The 11260-nt window shown below is 37.5% G+C and overlaps 1 long non-coding RNA gene across 2 annotated transcripts; it reads right to left on the reverse strand.

Annotated features, from left to right (window-relative positions):
* Positions 1-6985: 6985 nt before the first annotated feature.
* On the reverse strand, positions 6986-9294 carry LOC113316199. Of its 2 annotated transcripts, XR_003342988.1 has the most exons (5): positions 9109-9294; positions 8860-8897; positions 8626-8693; positions 8159-8284; positions 6986-7277 (listed from the first exon to the last, which is right to left on the reverse strand). It is a non-coding gene; the product is annotated as an uncharacterized LOC113316199 (long non-coding RNA). The 2 variants fall into 2 exon arrangements; XR_003342987.1 differs by lacking the exon at positions 8860-8897.
* Between the last annotated feature and the right edge of the window lie 1966 nt (positions 9295-11260).

Consider the following 11260-nt stretch of genomic DNA (forward strand, 5'->3'; position numbering starts at 1 on the left):
AATGGGTGCACAACTAGAATGGAGAGGGAAACTTTACTGATTGAGCATTATGGTAAACTGCATACTACTTGCTCCCAAGTAATGAATGATAACATCTTACAGTGAATTCCACAAGCCATCACAACTGCTGATAACAGTGAGCTAATGCGTATTCCTGATGGTGCTGAAATCTACAAAGTTCTAAAGGGAATGAAATCATGAAGCCCCTGTACCAGATGGATTTCCTCCAGGTTTCTTCAAATCCCATTGGGACATTGTGGGTGGTGATGTTATAAATATGGTACAACAATTCTTTCGTACAGGGTTTCTGTTAAAGAGTTTAAACGCCACAATTATTTCTTTGATCCCCAAAACAAAAAACAAGCAATTCTCATCATATTTACGTCCAATTGCTTTATGCAACACCTCATACAAGATAATCTCCAAAATTATGTCATCTCGTATGAATAAGGTAATGGAAAAAATAATATCACCTCTTCAAGCAGCGTATGTGCAAGGAAGACAGATTTCCGATAACATCCACCTTGTCCAAGAGATAATGCATACAATGAAAGATAAATATGAAGAAGACAATTATCTTTCTCTTAAACTCGATATGTCAAAAGCCTTCAACATGCTAGAATGGTCCTTTCTGCAAGATGTGATGATCCAAATGGGTTTTTGTGCTGAGTCGTGTAATCTTGTTATGCAGTGTATTACTACAACAAAGATTTCAATACTTCTGAATGGATCCCCATGTGCTGCATATAAACCAACAAGGGGAGTTAGGCAAGGTGATCCCCTTTCACCTTACCTGTTTATCATAGTAGTGGAAGCGTTTTCTAGACAACTCTTTCAAGCAGAACAACAACAACTCATACAAGGAATTAAAATCGCTCCTTCAGCTCCTTCCATTTCACATATTGTTTTCGCGGATGATTGTTTATTATTCATGAAAGCTGATGATAGACACATTTTTGTGTCTTATATAATCTCAATTGTATATATTATTAGTGCTTGATTTTATATTTATTATGGCTTTTTATGTCCCTGTAGGTATTTTTGGAGAAATAAGCTTTTGCGGCGAAATTGGCTAAAAAAATGGTTTTTGCGCTCGTGGGAGAAAATTACTATACGGACTCTCACTTTGGATAAGGGGTAACCTAATTACTAAGGGGTGACCCATTTCCAGGCATCTGCTAAAAGGAGACCAGCACAGGATAGGGGGAGGTCACTTTCTTCTCAAATTCAAATGAAATTTTGGCGGGAAAAATATCCAGCAAAGAACCAAACTTTGGGTTGTATTTCGAAGGTGTTTTAGAGAGATTCAATCGCTGAAATTTGTTGGGCTGGACGTGATTGAGCATAACAGGCTTGGTATATGCACTGGAATTGATCAAATTGGGCTGGATAATCCAGAAAAAGGAAACAGAGTTTGAGTTTTGCATGGAAACTTTGTGGAGTTATTTTAGGAATTTCAGAGAGACTAAAGGCATGATATTGTTTCCTAAGATGAGATTCTATCTAAGGAAGAGTTTCGGATGATTTGGAAGTCTTAGAAACGCATAAGGAAGTTGGCAGAGAAGATTATTGCCGTGGCTTGCACGAAAATAAAAAGAGAGAATTAATCGCTATTTTTAGGTTTCTGAGCAGTATAAAAGGTGTGTTCGAGTCCCAGGGAAGGTTACAATACAGAGCTGAATTGATCAAGTTGCAGGAAAACCCGAGTTTCTGCTGCTGCTGCTGAAGAACAAACGTTGTAAATAAGAACATCGTCTCAAATTTGTAACGCTGCTACAATAACTTATTTGTAACAGTCGTACATCGTTTTGCAACGCCATTACACCGTTGCAAACAATCAATTTTATAGTTTTTCATTATTTTAATCAACTTTTGGGCTATGAACAAATATTTTGAGCAAGTGATTAATATGAGGAGCTAAACCCCATTGCTGAGGCGACGGAGGAAGCCATTTTTCCAATTATTATGTGGTAAATTCTATTTAATTTAATTTTTGTAATTCTTTTATGATTATTTGCACTGAACTGAAATCGAATATATGATTCTGATTAAGTGGTTGTGTTCTCAATTGATGGGTCATGCTTAGGTTAAGTCTTTTGATGGTCCATGCTTTTGATTTACAACTATTGTTTTGAGAATCTACTTGTCTAGGCAAAAATATTAGAATCACTTTAAACGTAAAGAGTTGCATAAATATTGACTAGATTAAATCACATAAAAATTGGAGATTGGTGGAATCCTGAGTCTCAGTGCTTTTTATAATCTCGAATACAATTTCTTTTTAAGTTTTATATTTTAATTTGAGTCTATATAATCCGAGTTGAACGAACTTTACTACCACTTAAAAACTACATCCGCTGACCTTCATAATGTGAGCAATGTATTGAAAATGATTGAATATTTTGGAGCGGCATCTGGACAGTTGGTGAATTTCAACAAATCCAATGTGCATTTCAGTATTCATGTTCCTCAAAGATTCTGTAGGATGCTGACAAGAAGACTGAAGGTACCAAGAATGAAAACGGATGAAAGGTATTTGGGTATTCCTCTCATCATTGGTAACAAAAAGAAAGGGAGTTTTCGCAATTAGTAGACAGAGTTACTAGGAGGCTCAATTCTTGGGATAGCAAAACTATGTCTCAATGCGGAAAATCTTTAATTATCAAACATGTAACCAACACGATACCAGCATATTCTATAAGTTGCTTTCAAATTCCAGTTGACATTCTCAACACGATTGAAGATGCACAGAGAAGATTTTGGTGGGGTTTTGAAGAAAAAAGAGGTACTTACGTAACCTCTTGGAAAAACTTAGAGCGGCACAAGAATTGGGGAGGGCAAGGTTTTAGGAATCTGAAAATTCTAAACCAAGCTCTCTAAGTTCGTGCAGCTTGGAGAATCTGCATAAGCCCTGATACACACTGGGGTAAAGCTATTCAAGCTAAGTACTTCCCGCATACAAGTCTAATTCACTCTACAATCAAGATGAATTGTTCATGGGCTTGGAAAGGCATTCAAAAACAAATTACTTTTATTAAACAACATAGCCACTGGAGGTTAGGGAAAGGTAACAAGATCAAAATATGGTTGGATATTTGGATCTTAGGATTAAATGAACCTCCAACCCCAAGATATGGAGTTGAAGATAGTGAATCTTATGTTTGGGTCAATGATCTTATGCTTCATGAAAGCAGGTAATGGAATGATGTTCTAATAAGGTATCTTTTCGATGCTCAAACAGCTGACGGGATCCTAGGTATGAGAATACCCAATTCTGCTGATGATAAACTCATATGGAAGTTAACCAATAATGGCTCCTTCACTTTGAAATCAGCTTATAACAAGTTACATGAACTGTGTCAAAGAAATTTACAATATTCTACAACTATTCAAGATACTGAAGTTAAGTGGAAGGATTTTTGGAGCATCCAAACTTGGCCAAGAATAAAACACTTTTTATGGAAGTGTCTCACTGACATTCTGCCTACAAAAGTGATATTGTCAAGGAACTGCCACTACATCAACAGACAATGTCCATTGTGCAATCATCATGATGAAACACTAATGCATTTTTTGTTCCATTGCATTGTTTCCAAGGATGTTTGGCTACTAATCCCTGGAGGCTCTCTGCTGTTAACGGGAAGGTACAATAATGTTGCTGAGATGTTCGAAAGCTGGATAAAGCAGAGACAACAACAAAACTCACCTAATAGTTGGTTTCAGATATTCCTGGTGGTTGGATGGACTATTTGGAATTCAAGATGTGAAGTGAATTTTCAAAACCTGAAGATTCAACCACAAACTGTTGCGAAAAAGGCTTTAAGTTTCTCACCTTATATAGAGAATATGTATTGCAGATCTCACAGAGAGAATAACCCAGTTCAACCTACACTTTCCATAGAAAAATTCTGGCAGTCCCCTATTTCCCCTTCCTAAAAGTGAACTGTGATGCTTCATTTGATATAAGTAATGGTTTTACAGGCATTGTTTTAATATTACGTGATTGTGAAGGAAAATGGAGGGGAGGCGTCTCAAAGTGCTATGCAGGAATAAGAAGCTCGGAGCAGGCGGAGTGCTTAGCTTTCTTTGAAGCCGTTAGCTGGTGTAGGGAAATGCAGCTTACACATATCATAGTTGAGACAGATCTCAAAGGAATCGAAAGCTACGTTAATAAAGATGCAACAACAATTGCTTGGGGAAGTGAAACACTCCTAACGGATGTAATTGATAAACTTAGTTATTTTGTTAATTGGGAATGTAGTTTCATCCCGAGGAAATGTAATAAATCTGCTGACATTCTTGCTAAGTATAGCAGAAAGCATAGAGTCTCTAGAGTTTGGTTAGATTATCCTCCTGATTTTATTGAGTCGCAGTTATTGTTAGACGTTTCTTCTTCAAGTTAATAATAATCTCTTATTTGCATCAAAAAAATAATAATAAATAAATTGGAAAGACTTTTGATTGAGAAGCGATAAATCCTTTATCCACCGTCGAACTGTCTGAGATGTAAATCAAACTGATTAGCCTAAATAACTTCAGTAGAATGTCAAAGATACAATAATTTGACCAAGAAAACTTCCTACCCGCCTTTGTGCCGAGTTGCCGCCAAAACTCTAGTTCACCCAATCAGGTTTGGGTTGGAGTGAAGGAATAAATCTTGTAAAAGGAATACGCGGAGTTAAAAATCGATTGATAGTTCTCAGGAAACTGAAAGAAATTCAAATAATTGGACAAAATAAATGAGTAAATGTTTCATAATTACCTTTCGAAGAATTATTTTCGCGCACAACGTGCCCGCTTGAAACAACTTGCCTTGGTGCTCGTGCTCGTCTGGTCTTAAAGCTTGGATGGTTTGTTCTACCAGAGACAGTCGTTCCTTGATGGACAATACGTGTTGGCGCATGAGTGGTGTTTGGTCTTCGGTGCTGGTTGGCCCCCCGTTTCACGCGGCGACAAAAAAACCGACTACCTCTTCAACTGAGTCGCCTGTGGGAAAGACTCGTTTGGTCCCTGTGCTTATGTGTCGAAAAGTTATCGACTATTGCCCCTTAAAATAGTGAACATGTTAAATCATCCTAGCATATGTGAAGGGAGGGACTCCTTCCCGTGGCTATGCAGGCAGCATGATCGTGAAAGGGGGAACTCCTCCCTGTAGCCCTGCACGCCCTGGGCAGGGATAAAGTGGGTATGCTATTTTAATGTCCGGGAATACGTAAACCCTACTAAAATGGTGTGACCACCCATGTTCCACCAGCGGCATGGAAGGTGCCAAGGATTTACTACTGTCTCCGACAGATTGCCCAGGCAGGTGACCGACATAGAAACTTAACCATATTTCGGAAATAAGATCTTTACGAGATATTATCTCTGCCCTACCTGGTACTCGCTACTGGAAAAAAGGGATTTGGTTATTGTTTGGTTATTGGTCTCAGTATGCAGGCGATAAGAGAATTAATTGTGAAGTAATCGTTAAACATCAAAATGGTTAAGACCTTTAATTAATCTATTCAGTATGATAATGGCCAAGTTGAAGCACAGAATCAACAAATTTATATTATTAAAATCTTAGGAAAGCTACTTCTGGTGAATACTTTGGTATTTCAACAAAGCTATTAATATGCTACCCAAGCTAGCAATGTTGCGGCAGTGGATGCTAAAGCTCTAGTGAATATAACCAATCGAGTTTTTCGGTACCCCGATGAACAAAGCAGATTACATGTCACTGAATACTTCGTACACCCTGAGATTATAAATACTAGTGTTGTACCCGTGCGTTGCACGGGATTAAGTTCATCAGACATGTTACACTCGTTACAGTTGCGTACGACAAATGTGGTTCCCTACTTGGTAGTCTTTTAACCATTTTCTGCTGAAAAGTTTTGAGAGAGAGGAAGCAATAAAACGTGCCAGCCAGCTTTAGCTTATATCCCAAAATAGGTGTATTTTTCTTTCTCATATTGTCCTTAACTTTTTGGAAGTATTCTGCATTTCCAGTTTCACCATCATTTAGATCCTCCATCTCATTCATATATAACCTTCTGGACATATTTTCTCCGTTAGACACATGTAGTTCATCCATAAAAATGACACTTGGTAGAAATTTTTTTTAATAGAATTGGACCAAAGCTAGCCTTCACTACCTTCATTACAAGTGATACTTAACGGTCTATGAATCTGGAAAATTATAACAACCGAAAGTGGTTGCTAATCATGTTGGTGGTATCAGAGGTTGCACCATATATCTTGTTGGAGTAATAGACTCAACAGTTCCCTTCGAAAGCTTAGCTAGATGTTCCCATGGCTATAAATTAAAAATAAATAAATTGTCATATCGAACACGGCTATAAAATTAGGTGTGCGGCTCGCGATGTTCCCATGCAAGTAATCAATATCGTAAAGCAAGTGGCCTTAAAGAGGCATCATATAACAGAATCCATATTATTGAGATGAGATAGACGAAATGGAGTTGGTAATGTCCTAATTCCATTAGAAGATCATTAAGTAAATACGAAATAACTATCTAACAACTTGTTAGATCTTAAATTAAGGTGGTGTCTGACACTTTGATATAAGATGATCAACCCTGCTCCGCAGGACATATCCAAAATTAGCCATTGATGTTCATGACTTTTGAGCCCAACAAATTTTCAACCCCCTATTTTTTGTGCATTTATTCAGAAAACATGGTAACACCCAAGCGCTAGCACAATAATCTTAAAGCTAGAAATGAAATTTTGCAGGTTGATCCGTTGATTCATTATTTTGAGTCTAGAGCATAGAAGCAATATCTTAATTTGCAGATGAAGAAATATAAATGAAAATTCAAGGAAATATATTCTGGTCGAATAAAAAGTAGTTTCGATCTTTACTTTTACGATACATTACTGGCAGCAATTTCCAGGGAATACTAATTCAAATATTGTGCGCCTTCGGCGCAAGGGACTTTAGGATTTGTCCGTGCTTTTGGCACGTTCCAATTTTTCGGCCAGTGAAATATTCTAGATAGTGTTTAATATTAATTTACAATTGAGCAGACGGAAGAACAGGCCGAGATGTGTATGATTTGGAACTTCCAGTAAACATGAGTTTTCAGAATGGTTTCGCCAAATGGAAAGTTTTAGCGTGCGTCACTAACCTTGTTCGCTATTCCTTCATCGTCTACCCCAATCCCATGAACTGCAACCCATTCTTGGGCAAGCTTCGCTAAAGGTGTTAGAGGCATAAACGTAGACCCGTATGGTATTATCATCTACAGTCTCCAAGACATGAGAAGGAATCTACAGTATAGTTCAATAAACAGAAACATGCCAGTGGTAACCATTTATCACTGTTCCTAGGTGCCTAGTCCTTTTATAGCAGGTACAAACATGCCCTGGAGAACACTCCATAAGCAAATCAAACATGGAAAAGGTAAAGAAATTAAAAGCAAGAACCGTCAATAACTATGACTCTAGCTACAAATTAATTACCTAATAAAGATCGGTAAAAAGCAGGTCCACTGACCAAAAATCTCAAGTTGGCTGTTGCTGGACTCAACCTTTTGTTGGCGCAAGGGACTTTAGGATTTGGCCACGCTTTTGGCACGTTCAAATCTTTCTAGATAGTGTTCAGTATTAATTTACAGTTGAGCACAGGGAAGAACAGGCAGAGATGAGTACGATTTGAGAATTTCCAGTAAACATGAGTCTTCTAAATGGTTTCGCCAAATGAAAAGTTTCCTTTCTCCAAGTAGAAAAAAATATAGAATCCCAGCAGTCACAAAAATTAGGCGCTAATGGTCACGATGACAACATAACGCGCTGCTGCATTTCGTGATCCCACCTGACATACCTTACACAAATGCTTGAATTATAGTGGAAGAAGTAGTTGTGCCAGATTGCTCAATCATGAAAGAATATTGGTGTTCAACTATGGTATCAGTTTGGTTATCAGGTTTTGGTATACTCTAAACAAATCGAAGCGTCCCATGGCCCTTAGTTTTGATTGGCATGAAACTATATTAAGCTACTAACTGAAGCATAGATAAAGTGAAGCATAATTGCATAAAAGAAGTGGTAAGTTATAAAAGAAGTGGTAAATTATAATTAAGAAATTAAGCAACAATAGTAACTATAAAAAAACATCATATGAAAATAGAAGAACGCAAGAAATGGATCACCTTAGCTATACAGCCTCACAGCTAACTCCAGTAAGCTTCTCCCCACCAATTCCACCACCAATCTCAGCGTCTTTTATATAAATATTTACATTCATAATGGCACAGTCGCTTCCATGTGGGCTGCATCTGAACACAACATGCGTGCAATAAATTTATATGCCTAGTAGTGAAGGTCGTAGAGTATAATATAGAGTAACAACAACTAAATCAATTTGACCAATATAGATTATTGTTTACGTACTGAAAGATTCGGTTAGTTCCAGAACCTCCACATACTATTTAAGTTTGGTTAAGTTTTGCTTAGGATATCGAATATGGTATGAGTTCGGATCACCAATACAGTGCAATCTTTGTTCATGAAGACAAAAAAAAATATTGCATGGTCACCATAAGTTGGTGAACCGCCATTGATATTTTATCAACAATTTATGAAGAACAAAGTACAAAGAGAGTTCATAAAATCTTACCAAGGTTAAATCTATTGAATTTGGTTGCAGTACTACCATTTTCTGCTACTAACGGATTCGTTGACTTTCTGTAACAACAAACATCGTTACTGAGTCTAAATATTGTTGATCCAACTCTATCAATGGTTACTGACTCTAAATATTGTTATCGACTCAAAATGGAAAGAAAATCAAAAACGGAGTGAGATAAATCAAAAATCAAGAGGATAATCAACATCATGAACCCGAACCTACATAGAGATAAATTTACCATAGAGCACAATCAGCTGCCACTGCAAAAATATGCAAAGAAGGTGGAGAGAAAATAAAAACACGCGATTGGACTGAATCTAAAAGTAACTGTGAATAAAAGAAAGAGAGCAGAGATGCGACAGAAGAACAAATATGAATTAGGGTTTTAAATATCTCGTTGTGTATGTGTGGTGTGTATGTGTATTAGGAAGGGTTCGGTATTCATCACCGAAAAGATTTCAAACCACTTACAGAGATTCATCACCGATAAGATTTCAAACCTCTTACAGAGATATCCCACTGAATATGAAAGACAGGGAAAAGTGAGATAAGGAACCGATTTGAATCCACCCATTTGAATCTACACCGATTTGAATCTGCAACTTTCAAAAACAAAGTTAGAGATCCATTTGATATAGAGGATGCGGTGGAAGAGAAACTCAGAAGTTAGGGTTGGGTTTGCAAAGAAGGGTTTGAAGTCCGTCAATACCATTTCGTGTGCGGCCGAAAAAACTGAAAATACTCGATTCTTATTGGTAGGGGGCCAGGAGCTCTAGAATTCAAGCTTTTGGCCTAACTTTCAACGTGAGGCCAGCATTTTCCACTCAAATTATATATAAAATGTGAGAACCGAACCCACCACACTTGGACGTTCCCATTTTGTTGGGTTTGCCCCCTAACAAAACCCCTGCAATGGGCTTATACGTGTGTCACAAGACTCGAAAGGGAAGTTCAATTTACATCCTTACCCTCAACCAAGTTAACCAGCCCTCACCAACGGAAAGGTGATATATGTCATATAACCACCCTGCTGAAAGTAGAAACCCTATTTCATAATCTTTTTATTCCGTCTGCTCTCTTCTTCTTCCGCCGATATTATTCACCAAAATGGGGAACTTTAATATGCTTCCATACGAGATCCTGTTAGAAATCTTACATCGGGTACCAGCTGAATCTATTTTACAATGCAAATGTGTGTCTAAACCATGAAGAAATCTTGTTCGACATCCATCCTTCTCGAAAATGCACTTGAATCATCTCAATGCTCATGATTCTGGTAAGTTAGGTTTCATATTCTATACAATAGGGGATGAACCAAAATTTTATTACACTGAGTATGATGAGAATTTAAACCGATTTAGTGGAAGAACAAGGATTAATCTAAAACCCCCATATAAATATTATTCAATTCTGGCTTCATGCAATGGTTTAGTTTGCTTCGGTTTAGTTGGCTTCCGTGGAAGATTTCATACCGGGTATATTTGTATCTGTAATCCGATTACCGGAGAACGTATTGTCCTCCCACAGGTTGGAGATGCAAGAAACATTCTAACTGGATTTGGTTTTGGTCACTGTGCTTCAACCAATGAGTACAAGGTTGTCACCATTAGATGGGGAAATGTTCTTGTATAAACTCTTGGTAGCTAAACTGGTTGGAGATATGTTGAAAACATGGACCGTGATATAATACCTGGTAGAAAAATTGGTGAGTTTGTGAATGGAGCTATTCACTGGGTGGACCAGAAAGGAACTATTTTTGCGTTTGATTTGGCTGATGAAGAGTTCCACGCACTTCCTTCACCACCTTGTTCGCTAAAAGCTGGTAATCCCCCTTATGTTGCTAGACTCGGAGATTTTTTATGTGCAATTTATGAGAATGGTGTCAGCCGTGACATATGGATTTTGGAGAATTATACTGTAAAAATTATGAGGATGTGACTTGGAGTAACGAGTTTATTCGTATCAACACCGAACCAATCACCTTTACTAGGAGTGGTGAGGTTCTAGGCTACAGCGGCCGTGGTAGAATTTTCTATCGTTAAGATGTAAAAGCATCATCTTCCAAAGTGCATGTCAAATCCGGTATGCTTTTTCAGCGTGGAGTTCCTCACAGAAACACATTGGTATCATTGGAAAGGATTAGGATCTATTTATCGGAACTATTGAGGTGAAAGAGCAAAATCTAGCGGGGAGACAGAAAGCAGTAATCATTACATACAAACTGGTAAGTTTCATTCAGATTTTCAGCTCTTGCAAAATCTCGAGAATGATGGATCTCTTTGAACATAATCCAAATGACACTTTAAATTACTGTTAGCTTTTGATTATGCTAAGTTTCTATGTTAGGTACAATAATTTCATCTGCCAGGATAATGTTGCATGCAGGAAAAACCATGAAAACTGAGCTTTATTCTCAGTGGTTGAGGAAATATATTTGGTTCCTACTTCTTAGTATCACTAGTAAACAGTCATGAAAAATGATCACATACTAAAGCAGTTGTTTGAATTGGATTTTTATTATTCGAATTCTTCAGTAAATTGCATAACAGTAACAAACACAGTAGGCAGATCCACGTCATTTTATGCAAACGGGTGATGCTGTTAGTTAACGATAGAAGAAGAT

The sequence above is a fragment of the Papaver somniferum genome, chromosome 10 (genome assembly GCF_003573695.1).
Source record: "Papaver somniferum cultivar HN1 chromosome 10, ASM357369v1, whole genome shotgun sequence".
Lineage (NCBI taxonomy): Eukaryota > Viridiplantae > Streptophyta > Magnoliopsida > Ranunculales > Papaveraceae > Papaver > Papaver somniferum.